Here is a 12,316-nt window from a genome sequence, read left to right on the forward strand (position 1 = left end):
GGCTATTTGCTGGTTCTGCTCACTCGTTTTGTGGGTCCCCTCTACCCAACAGCAGCACCCTGCCTGCCTACCTTTTCCCATGGGGATGGGGCAGTCCCACGAGGAATAGGTCAGAAATTGCTGCTGTGGTTGGAAGCTACCAAGACTTTTAGAGTGTCCTTTTACTTACAGGATGTGGATCACAGCCTCTGTGACAGAGTAACCGGAGCTCTCCCGGAAGAGCTCAGCGCTCCCGCTGCTGCTCCCTCGCCTGGCAAGTGAGCAGACCATCAGGGGCAGATGAGCCAGTGGTGGCCTTGGATGGAAACACGGCCCCTCACGTCCGTGAGGGCAGTGAAGCAGGACAGAGCAGGTGCAGGGGGCCAGGGGCACTCGGTCCAGATCAAGGAACGGTCACACGGAGAACCCCAAGGTGGGCCGGCAGGGGACAGCCCGCCCACCCCAGGCCCAGGCCGCTGTCAGCGGTGGGTGAGTGCCGGGAAGGGCTGCACTGCAGGTGCCCCTCAGGAGCACAGGCTGCTGCGGACCCGGAGGCACCCACAGGGCTCGGGCTCAAGCAGTGGGGCTAGCCTCTCTGCCGCTTCTTCCCTAGGGCCTCCATCTGTGGCCCAGGCCCCTCAGGCTGGACTCCCCGAGAAAGGGTCTTCCTGGAACACACTTCTCGAACAGACTCTGCCCACCACCTCTGCTCGCACCTGCCTGAATTTTCCTTGGAAGAACTGGCTGGCCCTTTATCTCTGGCTTAAGTCTATTCCCAGCATCAGGCTTAGGTTCCCTGTGGTCAAGGCCACCTTTTACAAACCACCGCTGCGCCCAGCAGGTAGGCTGGGCTGCCCTCAGCAGGTAGGCCTGTGCTGGGTACAGAGCAAGAGGCCAGGATCCTGAGTCCAGCACCTGTCTCCTCCAGGACCTCTTGCCTCAAAAACAGGCAGCATGAGAAGGAAAGGCGCTAGCTTTCTCGCAGCAATGCTTTCCAGAACATCAACCACCCGGAGCACATCACCAAGTAATTAATGAGGAAGTGATCTGAGCCATCTCCGAATGGAGAGACACCGGGGGAAGGGAAGTGGGGTGAGGGAGGAGAGCAGGAAAGGGGGGTGTAAAGAGGGCCAGCCCCTGGAAGGGGCGTGGACGGCACATCCGTGAGTCCAAACACTGCAGACACTACAGTCATCAGGACCAGGGGCGCACTGTGACACTATGCAGCTAGATTTGCTAAGAACAGAGCGTAAATAACAGATTCCTACAGCTCACGCTCTCAGGCCCTGGGATTTAAATAGTGCCTGAAAAACCAAATCGTCGTTAGAAGAACGACAGCCGAAGACCCGCAGCTCTGTGCTTTGTGCAGAGCAGCTCAGGAGGAAGCAGAACGCTGGAGACCAGAGCCACTGGAGGCTCGGATGCCAGCATCACCCAGCTGCTCCCCCCTTGGAGGTAATCATCACCACCGCGTGGGCGGGGGGGGGGGGGGGGGGGGGATCAGACCGGAGTTCACCAACTGAAGGAGCTGGGGCTGGGCGCAGACCACACGGCACTGACCACGATCGCGGCTCCTCCTGCTGCGACAGCTGCACCTCCCCGTTCTGCTCACTGTCCCGACCCTACTCTGTGCTGGACAGGACACCCGGTTCCTCCGCTCTCTGAATACCCTGCATCGGCTCCATGGCACAGACGTGGAATTCAAGCCACTGCCCTCACAATTCACTTTAAATCTTTCTCCCCTGTTACAACATTCTTTCCACAGCATGAGTTACTCACAAACCTCCTGATTTGCACGTTGTAATGTTAAAGAACAGAGCTTTCAGGTCCAAAATATCAGGAATAACCAGACCAGTGTGTGCGGGAGGGGGCGGCTGTCAGGTAATCACCTGTCAGGGAGAATAAGAGTCCAAGCTGTCCTCCAATACACGGGGATTAACCGTGTCCTTTGAAACGTTGAGAAGATTCACAGAAGACATCTTACCTTGTGCTACGTCTTCTGGAGAAAATGTAAAGGACGACAGGGAGATAGGACCTGCATAACGCTTTTAGGAGGCATGTGTCCTTGCACCAACGTCCCGCAGAAGACTTCAAGGCAGAGCCCAACTCCTGCTCGCACTTTCCTCTTAAAAGGCAGCTTTGCTTACTGACCAAAATCAATCCATAATTGAAATTTAGGGGACGCCCGGGGTGACTCAGTGGTTGAGCATCTGCCTTCAGCTCAGGGGGTAGCCCTGGGGTCCCGGGATCGAGTCCTGTGTTGGCCTGCTTCTCCCTCTGCCTCTCTCTCTGGGTCTCTCATGAATAAACAAAATCTTTCTACAAAAACCCCGAAATGTGGCTTATTCGTAGTATTTACCTAGAAACTTCAACTAAATCCTTTCAAGTCTCCTAATTTTTTTAATCACCACCAAAACAACAAACATTCATATTCCTATATAAAAAGTCGCAAAGGGTGCCCCTGCTCTGGCAAACCAGCCTCACTGAAGTCTAAAGTGGATTTTTTAAAGGCTGTGCACTTGATGCAGATGGAGCTAACTTCAAAACAAACGACTTCCCTTTTTTTTTATACAAAGAGGAGGATGAGAGCAGCGGTGTCCTGGCTGGAGAGCGGCTCGCAGGGCTGCAGGGAGGTGCGGGGGTCCCCGGGGCGCCGGGAGGAGGGCGGGGGCGGGGGCGGGGGGAGCAGCTGCGATCCCGACCAGGTGCGATTGCGCGGGGCGGGTGATTCGCATCGTGTTCACGAGATGCAGCGGCGGCGCCGAGACGGGCCAGCGAGCCTCCGCGGCATGTGCTTCCTGAGACATTTAACCGAGGCCGTCGGCGGGCTCTTCCTGGAAGCAGCGCGGAGCAGCGAACCCACCTGCAGCGCGGCCCGGCGGCGGCGGCCGGGGCTTGGGGAGGCCTCGGGGTCGCGCCCCCGCCCCCCGCCCCAACTTCCAGCACTCGGGGTGTTTTGTCCACACGCCGCCGCCGCCCGGAGAGCGCGCCCCGGGCCCGACCAGCCCGGCCCGCCCGGCCCGCCGCGCGCCAGCTGTCAGCCGGGGGCCCGGGGCGGGGGCGGGGGCGGGCGGGGTCCGGGCCCCCGGAGGCCGCGCCCGCCCGCCCCGCCCCCCGGCGCCCCGGCCCGCGCCCCCGGCCGCCCCCGCCCCCGCCGCGACCCCGACCCCGACCCCGACCCCGACCCCGCCGCGCGCCAGGACGGCCGGGCCCGGGGCGCCAGCCCGCGGCGAGCCGCAAGCCCCGGCCGCCCGCCCGCCCGCCGCACACTCACCGCGGCCGCGGGGCTCCGGGCGGCGCGGCTCCCGCCCTCCTGCGGACGACGGCCGGCGCGGGCGGGCGCTCCCATTCATTAGCCGCGGCTTTGTCTGCCCCCGCCGGCCCCTCCCGCCGCCGCCGCCGCCCGCCGCCCGCGACGCCGCCGGACGCTGCGCCCCTCCCAGGGCCCCGCGCGGCGCGGGGCGGGGCCGGGGGCGGGGCCGGGCGGCCCCAGGGACCCAGGCGCGGCGGACGGGGCGAGCCCGGGCCCAACGCGCACGCGCCGTCTCCCGCCCTCCGCCGGGCCGGGCCGACCGCGCAGGCGCGGCCACGCCCCCGGGCCGGGCCGGCCGCGCAGGCGCGGTCCCCAGCCCCGGGCTGGTGCGGACCGGCCTTAGAGGCGCAGATTCCGCACGCCCGCCTGGTCCCCGCGCCCGGCCTCGGCCTCCCTCCCGCGCAGGCGCAGACTCCGCGCTCCGGCCTGGGCTCGGGCCTCGGCGCAGGCGCAGTCCGGGCGCGCTGGCGGGTGGGCGGCTGGAGGGTCCGCCCGCTGTGGCCCGGGGTGCGGCGGTCCCGGCGGCGGGGCGGGCGGGGCGGGGAGCCCAGGGCCGCAGGACGCGCCCAGACCCGCTTACCCCGGCGCGGCGCGGCGCGGCGCGAGCGTCCTCCGTGGCGCCCGGGGGCTCCGAGGGCTGCTGCGCCTTCGCGCCGGTGCATCTAAGCCCTTAAGTCTAAGGCGATAAGGTGCTTCCACGCGCGGCCTGCCCCCTGCACCCCAGGGATTAGAACGGGAGCCCCGTGGGGGCCGCGCCGCAGGCCTGGGGCTCTTGGCAGCCGCGGAATGGGGACGGGTGGGGATGGGTGCGGGCGCCCGGGGCTCGGGTCATGCAGCAGTGGGACGGTGTGCAGAGCAGCTGAGCGGCGCAGACCCGGCCTGGACCCGAGCCCTGCTGTCACCCAGGTGCGGAGGACAGCTGGCTGTAGGGCCCCGGGGCAGGTGCGCACTGCCACGTGTCCGCGCTCGGGCGAGGGGCCAGGCCGCGCTGGCGGGACCCCGTGACTGCGGACCGCGGGCCCTCTCCGATGCACTCGCTTGTTGCTTGTCCCGGCGGCCGCAGGCGGTGGCTCTTTACATATTTTGTTATCACGGATGGATCGCGCCTCCCAGAGTGCTGCCTGCCACGGGGTATCGGTGATTTTTGGGTACAGGCGGGGGCGCGGGGCAGCATGCACCAGGGCCACAGTCCAATCCAACCGGCCACCTGTGTGTGGGCTTTGGTTCGTCTGGGTTTTCTTATTGCCCCGATCTAAGCATATTTTCTCACTCTTTAGTGGCTGGGGAAAGTCAAAATAAGAATAGGGTTTCATGACCTGTGAAAATGCTATGAAATTCGAATGTCAGCGTCCTGATGGAGTTCACTGGGACCCGGCCCAGCCCGATCGCGCAGCGCTGCCTGCAGCTGCTTTCGCAACACGCAGGCCGAGTGGAGGAGTACTTGCAACATGTGACCACAGCAGCTAGGAGTATGTGCCACCAAACCGCTTGCAAAAAGGTGTGGACTCCGGCCCTAGATGAAGGAACAGCCCCTGCCGTGCTGCCTGCCCAGACACCTTTGGGGGCTCCCCTGCCACTCGAGGCCAGAGTGCTCGCAGCTGTGGTGACCAGGCCCACACCACCCTCCCTCCAGGGAGGACTTGGCTGCAGCTACACTCGACCCACCTCAGGCCCTTCGCCCTGGCTGTTCCTCCAACTGCAGTGCTCTTCCTCAATTGACTGCCTGCCCACCCCCACCCCCACCCGCTCAGATCTTTGCCCAAATGCCACTGTGCTGGGGCGGCCCCTGGACCCTCTCCTCTAAGGTAGCGCCCCTCCCCTCCCGGCTCCTGCAACTTCATTGCTCTCTGACGGGTGCCCAGCCTCCCCGACCTCAGCAGAAGCTCTGGGCGAGCAGCCGCTTCTCTGACACGTGCACTGATGAGGCCATGCCCGGCACGAACAGAGCAAGCACGTCCTGAGCCTTGGCTTGGCAGGATAGGTGGTTGTGTCCCCAGGGCTCCACGCCCAGGCGTGGACAGGAAAGGTTCCCCTAGCACAAGGGCAGCAACCGTTCCCAGGTCCACCCTCCCTCCCGCACCGTCCACATCCTGAGGGCCAGCCAGGTGTGGCTGGCTCTGACCCCTCCTGGGCGGGATTTTGCTGTTTGCACAGGGTGGCCGTATAGCTTAATGGCAGAGGAGCCCTGAAGTGCAGTGCTGGGAGCCGTGGAGCCAGCAGCAGCACACACGGACCGCCTCTCGAGTCAGGATGCGCGGTGGCCCGATTGAAGAGCTGTGTCCACATCTTTGAGGAGCACTCTACTCCCTCCTGGGAGACTGGCGGGATCATGAGGTGAAGGTGGCGGCAGGTGGACACCAAGCTGCCAGGATACACTGGGCACTGGCAGCAGTGAACCCAAAGGCTCCGTACTCCAGAATACCCCCAGCCCCCACCCTGTGATTCCCCCACCGGGTATCCCCCATCCCAGTGTCCCCATCACTACTGCCCTAGGACTGCTCTAGCCTCCTGGGGTGATCACTGCCCACAGTGGAGGCTCCAGCTGCCCCAGGACGCGCAGGAAGAGGGACCCTGTGCTGTCCCAGCCTTGCGGCATCTGTGCCCTTACAGGCCAGAGAGCCCCAGTCCCCTAATGGAGCCATGTGGAGGTGTCTGGGGGACTCGGGCCCCGTGACCTTCCCCTCTTGGGCTGGATGAGCTCTAAGAGCCTGCACTTCTCTGCTTCCAGAAAGCTTGCTGCGCAGCCCTGGAACCCCAGAGCTGCACCAGCAGGGTGCCGTCTTGGTGTAGAGGGGACGATGACGGTAGGATGCTGCCAGCCTGGCATGTGATGCAGCCAGAAACAGGCAGGGGCAGCCCGGCGCAGAGTAGGTGCACAGTCACCCCTGGTGCCAGCCGCCAGCCCCAGGCCTGCTGCTGAGACCTCGGGCTTCCCTTCCCAACCTGGGGGAAGCAGGAGTGTGGCGTGAAGCAGGTGGGGAGGACTTACATCCACCGGAGCACCCAGACCTGCGCCTCTGCTCGGAGGGGGACGGATCCTGTCCATCGGAGGCCCCGGCGGTGGAGATACCTGCTGGTGAGAAGGCCAGGACAAGGAAGAGGCTGGGGACCCCCTGGGTGTGTCGCTGGGGTTTGGCCCTCCCTGGGGTATAGACGGGGGAGGGGGGGTGCGGGTGAAGGAGAGCTGGGGATGACTGCCAAGACCACTCAGGGTGTGGGGAGAGCTGTGGCATCGGCGGCAGACACCGTGGGGCCCCAGGACAGGTGCAGGAATTGGTGAGGGATGGAGGCAGACGGTAGCCACAGGTGGGCCGCTGCAAGCAGCGAGGACCTCCGTGGACACAGAACGGAGGGGACACAGCGGGGACAAGTTCTAGCGGAGCCTGCCAGGAGGAGCCTCAGCACATCAGGGGCATGGGGTGGGGGGGGGGCTGTGACTGGGTTGCGCCCGGAAAACATCAGGCGCCAAGGCCCTGGGGCAGGAACCAGCATGGGGGCGGGGCAGGGGGATGCCCTGCAGGCTGGGAGGGGACCCTCAGGAAGGGGCGTGAGGGTCTGCTCGGGAGGAAGACAGATGGAGGCAGAGGATCCCGGGGGAGCAGCCCTGTCTGCTGCTGGGTGGAGCCGACGGAGCCCAGGACACCTCCTTGGTGAGAAGGGGGTGCCTGGGGTTCAGGTGGGTGCGCGCTAGCCCTGGCCTTCCTGTCCCGGTGACCCTGCCTGCGGCAGCAGCAACAGATTCCACTTTATTTTCCAGGCGGAAACGGCTTTGGAGTTCCTGGTCATAACCAGGATTGCCAGATCTAGCAAGTAAAAGTAACAATATGGCCCAAATGTGGCACCGGACAGCTTCATACTAAAAAATTACCTACCTGGGTTTAAAATTTAACTGGGCACGCCGTATTTGATCCAGCAAGCCGGTCCTAACAGGAATACTATTCCCACCCCCCCCCACCCCCGCCCAACCACCCGGCCAACAGCAAAATAAAGAACCAGGGAGAACCGTCAGCCACCCCCCCACCCCCCAGGGGGGACAACTTGGAAAACAAGCTCATTGTGTGTCTCAGCCCCGGTTTCACACCCAGGCTGGCGGCTCAGAACACAGACAGGGCCTCACTGTAGGTATTGCCCTTCGATGCGCCGTGTGCACCCCACGGACGGCCTCACGCGGGTGACCCCGGGGCCCCGCAGCACTGGTGCAGCTCTCAGGCTGCAGGGCGCTGCGCACCCAGGGGCACAGGGCACGGGGACGGTCCCCGCGGTGGCTACCTCGCTCCCGGGGCAGCCGCCTGCCCTGAGGCCCTGCCGGGCCCCTCACGTTATTTCTTCAGGAAACGCAGTGAGATTTTTTTTTCTTTTTGAGATTCATTTTATTTTACTTTATTTTTAAAAGTTGTTTATTAATGATCCTGCAGACCCAGGCAGAGGGAGAAGCAGGCTCCATGCAGGGAGCCCGACGTGGGACTCGATCCTGGGACCCCAGGATCACGCCTAAGACGCTGAGCCACCCGGACTGCCCTGAGATTTTTTTTTTTTCTTGAGATTTTTTTTAATTGAAAACGTTGCAGAGCTCATGACAGACGCCTGGGACTGCAAGGATCCCCTCACGTGTTTGCTGCTTTTACCCAACAGCAACTGATGGGCTTTTAATTCCTTTTTAAAAAAATAACAGTGGGGAGGCTGCCGGCGTGGCCAGGCTGTTGAGCCACCGACTCTTGCTTTCAGCTCAGGTCATGACCTCTGGGTTGTGGGATCGAATCCTGTGTCAGCCTCAGTGCCAGCACGGAGTCTGCTTGACACTCTCTCCCTCCCGTCCCCACCTGTCAAAAAAATAAAATATCTAAAAATAAGTGAACAAAGGGAGAGTCGGAGGGTCGCAGCCAGGGCGCGGATGCCCACGCAGTTGGCTGCTGCTGCTCCGACTTCGCGCGGGCAGGGCGGCCCTCCTTCCGCAGGTTCTTGGCCGCGGGAGCCTCCCGGTGCTGGCAGGGCCGCTCCTGCCCCGTCCCATCCCCGGGTCGCCCCGCGCTCTGTTCCCACTGACTCCTCCGCTCGCGGCCCACGCGGGCCCACGTCCTCCCCACCCCGCGGCCCCGGGCACGTGGCCGCTGCGCCCTGGTCCTCAGAGCAGCCGCCAAGCTGTGTGGGCAGGTGGCCCCGCCTGCACCACGCCCCGCCCGACCCTGTGCGTCCTCCCCACGCGCTCGAGCTCGGTTGAAGGGCTCCTCCCACCCGCCCGCGGGGTTTGCGTGGACCTGGACGGCCTGTTTGGGCTCCTGACCCCGGGGCTGCGCGTTCTGTGTCCCTGCCGTGCTTGGCCAGTTCCTGTGGCCGCGGATGTGCCCTCCCCGCCCCCTGCTCCCCCCAGGCTCCTCGCAGGGCTTCCCGGCATGGCCCTCCCGCTCCTTCCCTCTCCACCCCCCCCCGCCCCCCCTTTCCTCTCCCCCTCCTCTCCTTTCCTCTCCCCCTCCTCTCCTTTCCTCTCCTCCTCCTCTCCCCCTCCCCTCTCCCTCCTCACCTTCCCTTCCCCCTCCTTTCCCTCCCCCTTCCCCCTCCTCCCTCCTCTATTCCCCTCCACCTTTCTCTCCCCTTCCCCCTCCTCCCCTCCTCTCTTCCCCTCCACCTTCTCTCTCCTCTTCTCCCTCCTTTCCCTCCCCTCCCCCTTCCCCTCTTCTTCCACATTCCCCTTCCCCTCTTACCTGTCCCTGTCAACTCCCTCTTCTCCCCCTCTCCCTCCCTTCCACTCCTTCCCCTCCTCCTCTCCCCCTCCTCCCCCCCCAGTCCCTTCCTCCTACTTCCCCTCTTTCTTGCCCTTTGAGCATTCAGTTGCTCCAGTACGGTCTTGAAAAGTCTATCTTCCTCTGTTGAAATGCTTTTCATTTGTCAAAAATCAGTACAACTGGGCAGCCTGGGTGGCTCAAAGGTTTGGCGCCACCTTCCACCCAGGACGTGACCCTGGGTCATGGGCTCGAGTTCTGCATCGGGCTCCCTGCATGGGGCCTGCTTCTCCCTCTGCCTGTGTCTCTGCCTCTCTCTGTGTCTCTCATGAATAAATAAATAAAATCTTTTTAAAAAAATCAGTGGGGCCTGTGTGTGTGGGTCTATTTCCAAGGTCTCTATTTCCCTATGATCTGTCTCTCCCTCTGCCAATACCACACAGACCTGATTCCCATAGCTATACCGTGTTGAAATCCAGCAGGCCAGTTCCTACCACTTCACTCTCCTTTTCAAAGTTATTATAGCTAGAATTGTTCCTTCACCATTCTTTTTTTTTTTTTTTTAAAGATTTATTTATTTATTTATTTAGAGCGAAAGAGAGGCAGAGACACAGGCAGAGAGAGAAGCAGGCTGCACGCAGGGAGCCTGACATGGGACTCGATCCCGGGTCTCCAGGATCACACCCCGGGCCGCAGGCGGCGCTAAGCCGCTGCGCCACCGGGGCTGCCCTCCTTCACCATTCTATATACAGTCTAGAACAATCTTGTCCATATCTAAGAAAAATCTCGTTGGAATTTTGACAGGAATTGTGGTGAACTTGTGTATCAATTCAGAGAGAACTGGCATTTTTACTGTTTTGTTTTCTAACCATGCAAATGGTATGTCTCTACGTTTATTTAGATCTTTGAATTCTTTCATCAGCATTTTGTCACTTTCAGCATACGAGTTCTACACATGCTTTTTAGAGATTACACTTAGTATTTTGTCTGATTTAGAGCCATTGTAAATGGTTGCATTTCTAACTTCAGTTTCCTTGTGTTGATTGCTAATAGTTGCGGTAGAAGCAAGAAGAGCTGATATGAAGTCAAAGGCAGTCTGCCGGAGAATTCCCTCTTGCTTGGGGGAGGCCAGCCTATGTGCTTTTCAGGCCTCCAACTGATTGGACAAGGCCCACCCACATAATAGAGGGCAATCTGCTTTACCCAAAGTCCACTGATTTTTTTTTTTTTATTGCATGACTTCTTTACTTGTTACAAGTTCAGTATCTAGATTTTTTTTTTTACTGACTTTGTAAGTGTTCTCAACATCTCCATTCCTATGTGCATATTCAATTCCTCACACTAAATTATAGGGTCCCTTACTTTTCTCTCTCACTACGATTTTTTAAATTAAATTCAGTCAATTAACATAAAATGCATTACTAGTTTCAGAGGTAAAGCTTAGTGATTCATCAGTCTTCTGTAACACCCACGTGTCCTCCTTAATGCCCATCTCCCTGTTTCCCCGTCCCCCCCCACCACGTCCCCTCCAACAACACTCAGTTTGTTTCCTATGATTAAGAAAGAGTCTCTTATGGTTTGTCTCCCTCACTGATTTTGTCTCCTTTTTTTAAAGATTATATTTCTTCATTAGAGAGAGTGAGAGCAAGAGAGAGAGGGAGAGAGAGAGCAGGAACAGGGGCAGAGAAAGGGGAGAAGTAGACTCCCCGCTGAGTAGGGAGCCCAATGTGGGGCTCGACCCCAGGACTCTGGGATCATGATCTGAGCCAAGGGCAGATGCTTAACCAACTGAGCCGCCCAGGTGCCCCTCTGGTTTCATCTTGTTTTATTATTCCCTCCCTTCTCCTATGATCCTCTGTTTTGTTTCTTAAATTCCACATGAGTGAGATCATATGGCAGGTATCTTTCTCGGACTAGCTTGTTTCACTCAGAATAACACCCTCTAGTTCCATCCCTGTTGTTGCAAATGGCAAGATTTCTTGTTTTGATGGCTGAGTAATAGTCCGTTGTACATACAGACCACATCTTCTTTGTCCATTTACCTGTTGATGGACATCTGGGCTCTTTCCATAGTTTGACTCTTGTGGACATTGCTGCTATAAACACTGGGGTGTAGGTGTCCCTCTGGATCACAACATCTGTATCCTTAGGGTAAACACCCAGCTGTGCAATTGCTGGGTCGCAGGGTAAATCTATTTCAATCTTTTGAAGACCCTCCACACTGTTCTCCAAAGTGGCCACACCGGCTTGCATTCCCACCAGCAGTGTATGGGGCTCCCCTTTCTCCGCATCCTCACCAACATCTGTCATTTCCTGACAAAGTCCACTGATTTAAATGTAACCGTCATCCAAAAATACCCTCCCAGAAAAAACCAGAATAGTGTTTGACTAAGTCTCTGAGCACCGTGGCCCAGCCACATTGACACATAAAATTAACCATCACAGGCCTCTTAATACCCTTCTGATGTCTGTGGCTCTGGAGTGATGCCTCCTGGTTCATTCTTGATTTTAGTAATTGCTGTTTCTCTTTTTACTTCTTTGTCAGTCAGTCTTGTCTGAGGTTTGTCAACTTTATTGACCTTTTCAAAGAACCAGCTTTTTCTTTCTTTGATTTTCTGTTTCCAGTTTCATTGATTTCTACTCATGTAATTTTCTTCCTTCTTCTTGCTTTGGGCTTATTTCACTTTCTTTTTTCTGTAGCTACTTAAAGGGGGAGCTTAGATTATTGATTTGAGGGGCACCTGGGTGGCTCAGTCGGTGAAGTGATTGCCTTTGGCTCAGGTCATGATCCCAAGGTCCTGGGATGGAGCAGGGAGCCTGCTTCTCCCTCTGCCCTTCCCCCTGCTTGTGCTCTCTCTTTCTCTCTCTCTCTGTCAAATAAATAAATAAAATCTTTAAAAACTAGATTATTGATTTGAAAATTTTGCTCTTTTCTCAGCTATGGATTTAGTGTTATAGATATCCCTCTTAGCATTGCTTTAGTTAGGTCCCAGAAAGTTTGATATATTGTATTTTCACCTTTCTCAGTTCAATATTTTTGTTAAAGATTTTATTTATTTATTTGAGAGAGACAGAGAGACAGAGAGATGGCAGAGGGAGGGGGAGAGAAAGAATCCCAAGCAGATTCCCTGCTGAGCATGAAGCCTGATGCAGGGCTCGATCCCATGACCCCAAGATCACACCTTGAGCCAAAATCAAGAGTCAGACGCTCAATCGACTGAGCCACCAGGTGCCTCTCAGTTCAATATTTTTGAATGCCCTTAAACCTTCCTCTTTGACCCGTGGATTATTTAGAAGTTTGTTGTTT

At 58.7% G+C, this 12,316-nt stretch overlaps 1 protein-coding gene and 1 long non-coding RNA gene across 10 annotated transcripts in view; one reads left to right on the top strand and one right to left on the bottom strand.

Annotated features, from left to right (window-relative positions):
- ZBED4 (zinc finger BED-type containing 4) overlaps positions 1-3,402 on the bottom strand; it is a 29,953-nt gene extending 26,551 nt beyond the window's left edge. The window contains exon 1 of one of the 4 annotated variants that reach the window (XM_072843484.1): positions 3,254-3,402. The gene's annotated coding sequence lies outside the window, so the exon portion shown is untranslated. Of the gene's footprint in view, positions 1-71; positions 90-3,253 lie in introns of those variants that run through there. The other 3 variants (XM_072843486.1, XM_072843485.1, XM_072843487.1) reach the window with 3 other exon arrangements.
- Positions 3,403-3,676: 274 nt separating this feature from the next.
- On the top strand, positions 3,677-7,701 carry LOC140642631 (uncharacterized). Of its 6 annotated transcripts, none has more exons than XR_012039049.1 (4): positions 3,677-3,763; positions 4,570-4,790; positions 5,447-5,626; positions 6,021-7,701. It is a non-coding gene; the product is annotated as an uncharacterized lncRNA (long non-coding RNA). The 6 variants fall into 6 exon arrangements; XR_012039047.1 differs by lacking the exon at positions 3,677-3,763 and adding an exon at positions 3,844-3,981; XR_012039046.1 differs by lacking the exon at positions 3,677-3,763 and adding an exon at positions 4,011-4,198.
- The last annotated feature ends 4,615 nt before the right edge of the window (positions 7,702-12,316 follow it).

Source organism: Canis lupus, chromosome 11 (genome assembly GCF_048164855.1).
Source record: "Canis lupus baileyi chromosome 11, mCanLup2.hap1, whole genome shotgun sequence".
Classification (NCBI taxonomy): domain Eukaryota; kingdom Metazoa; phylum Chordata; class Mammalia; order Carnivora; family Canidae; genus Canis; species Canis lupus.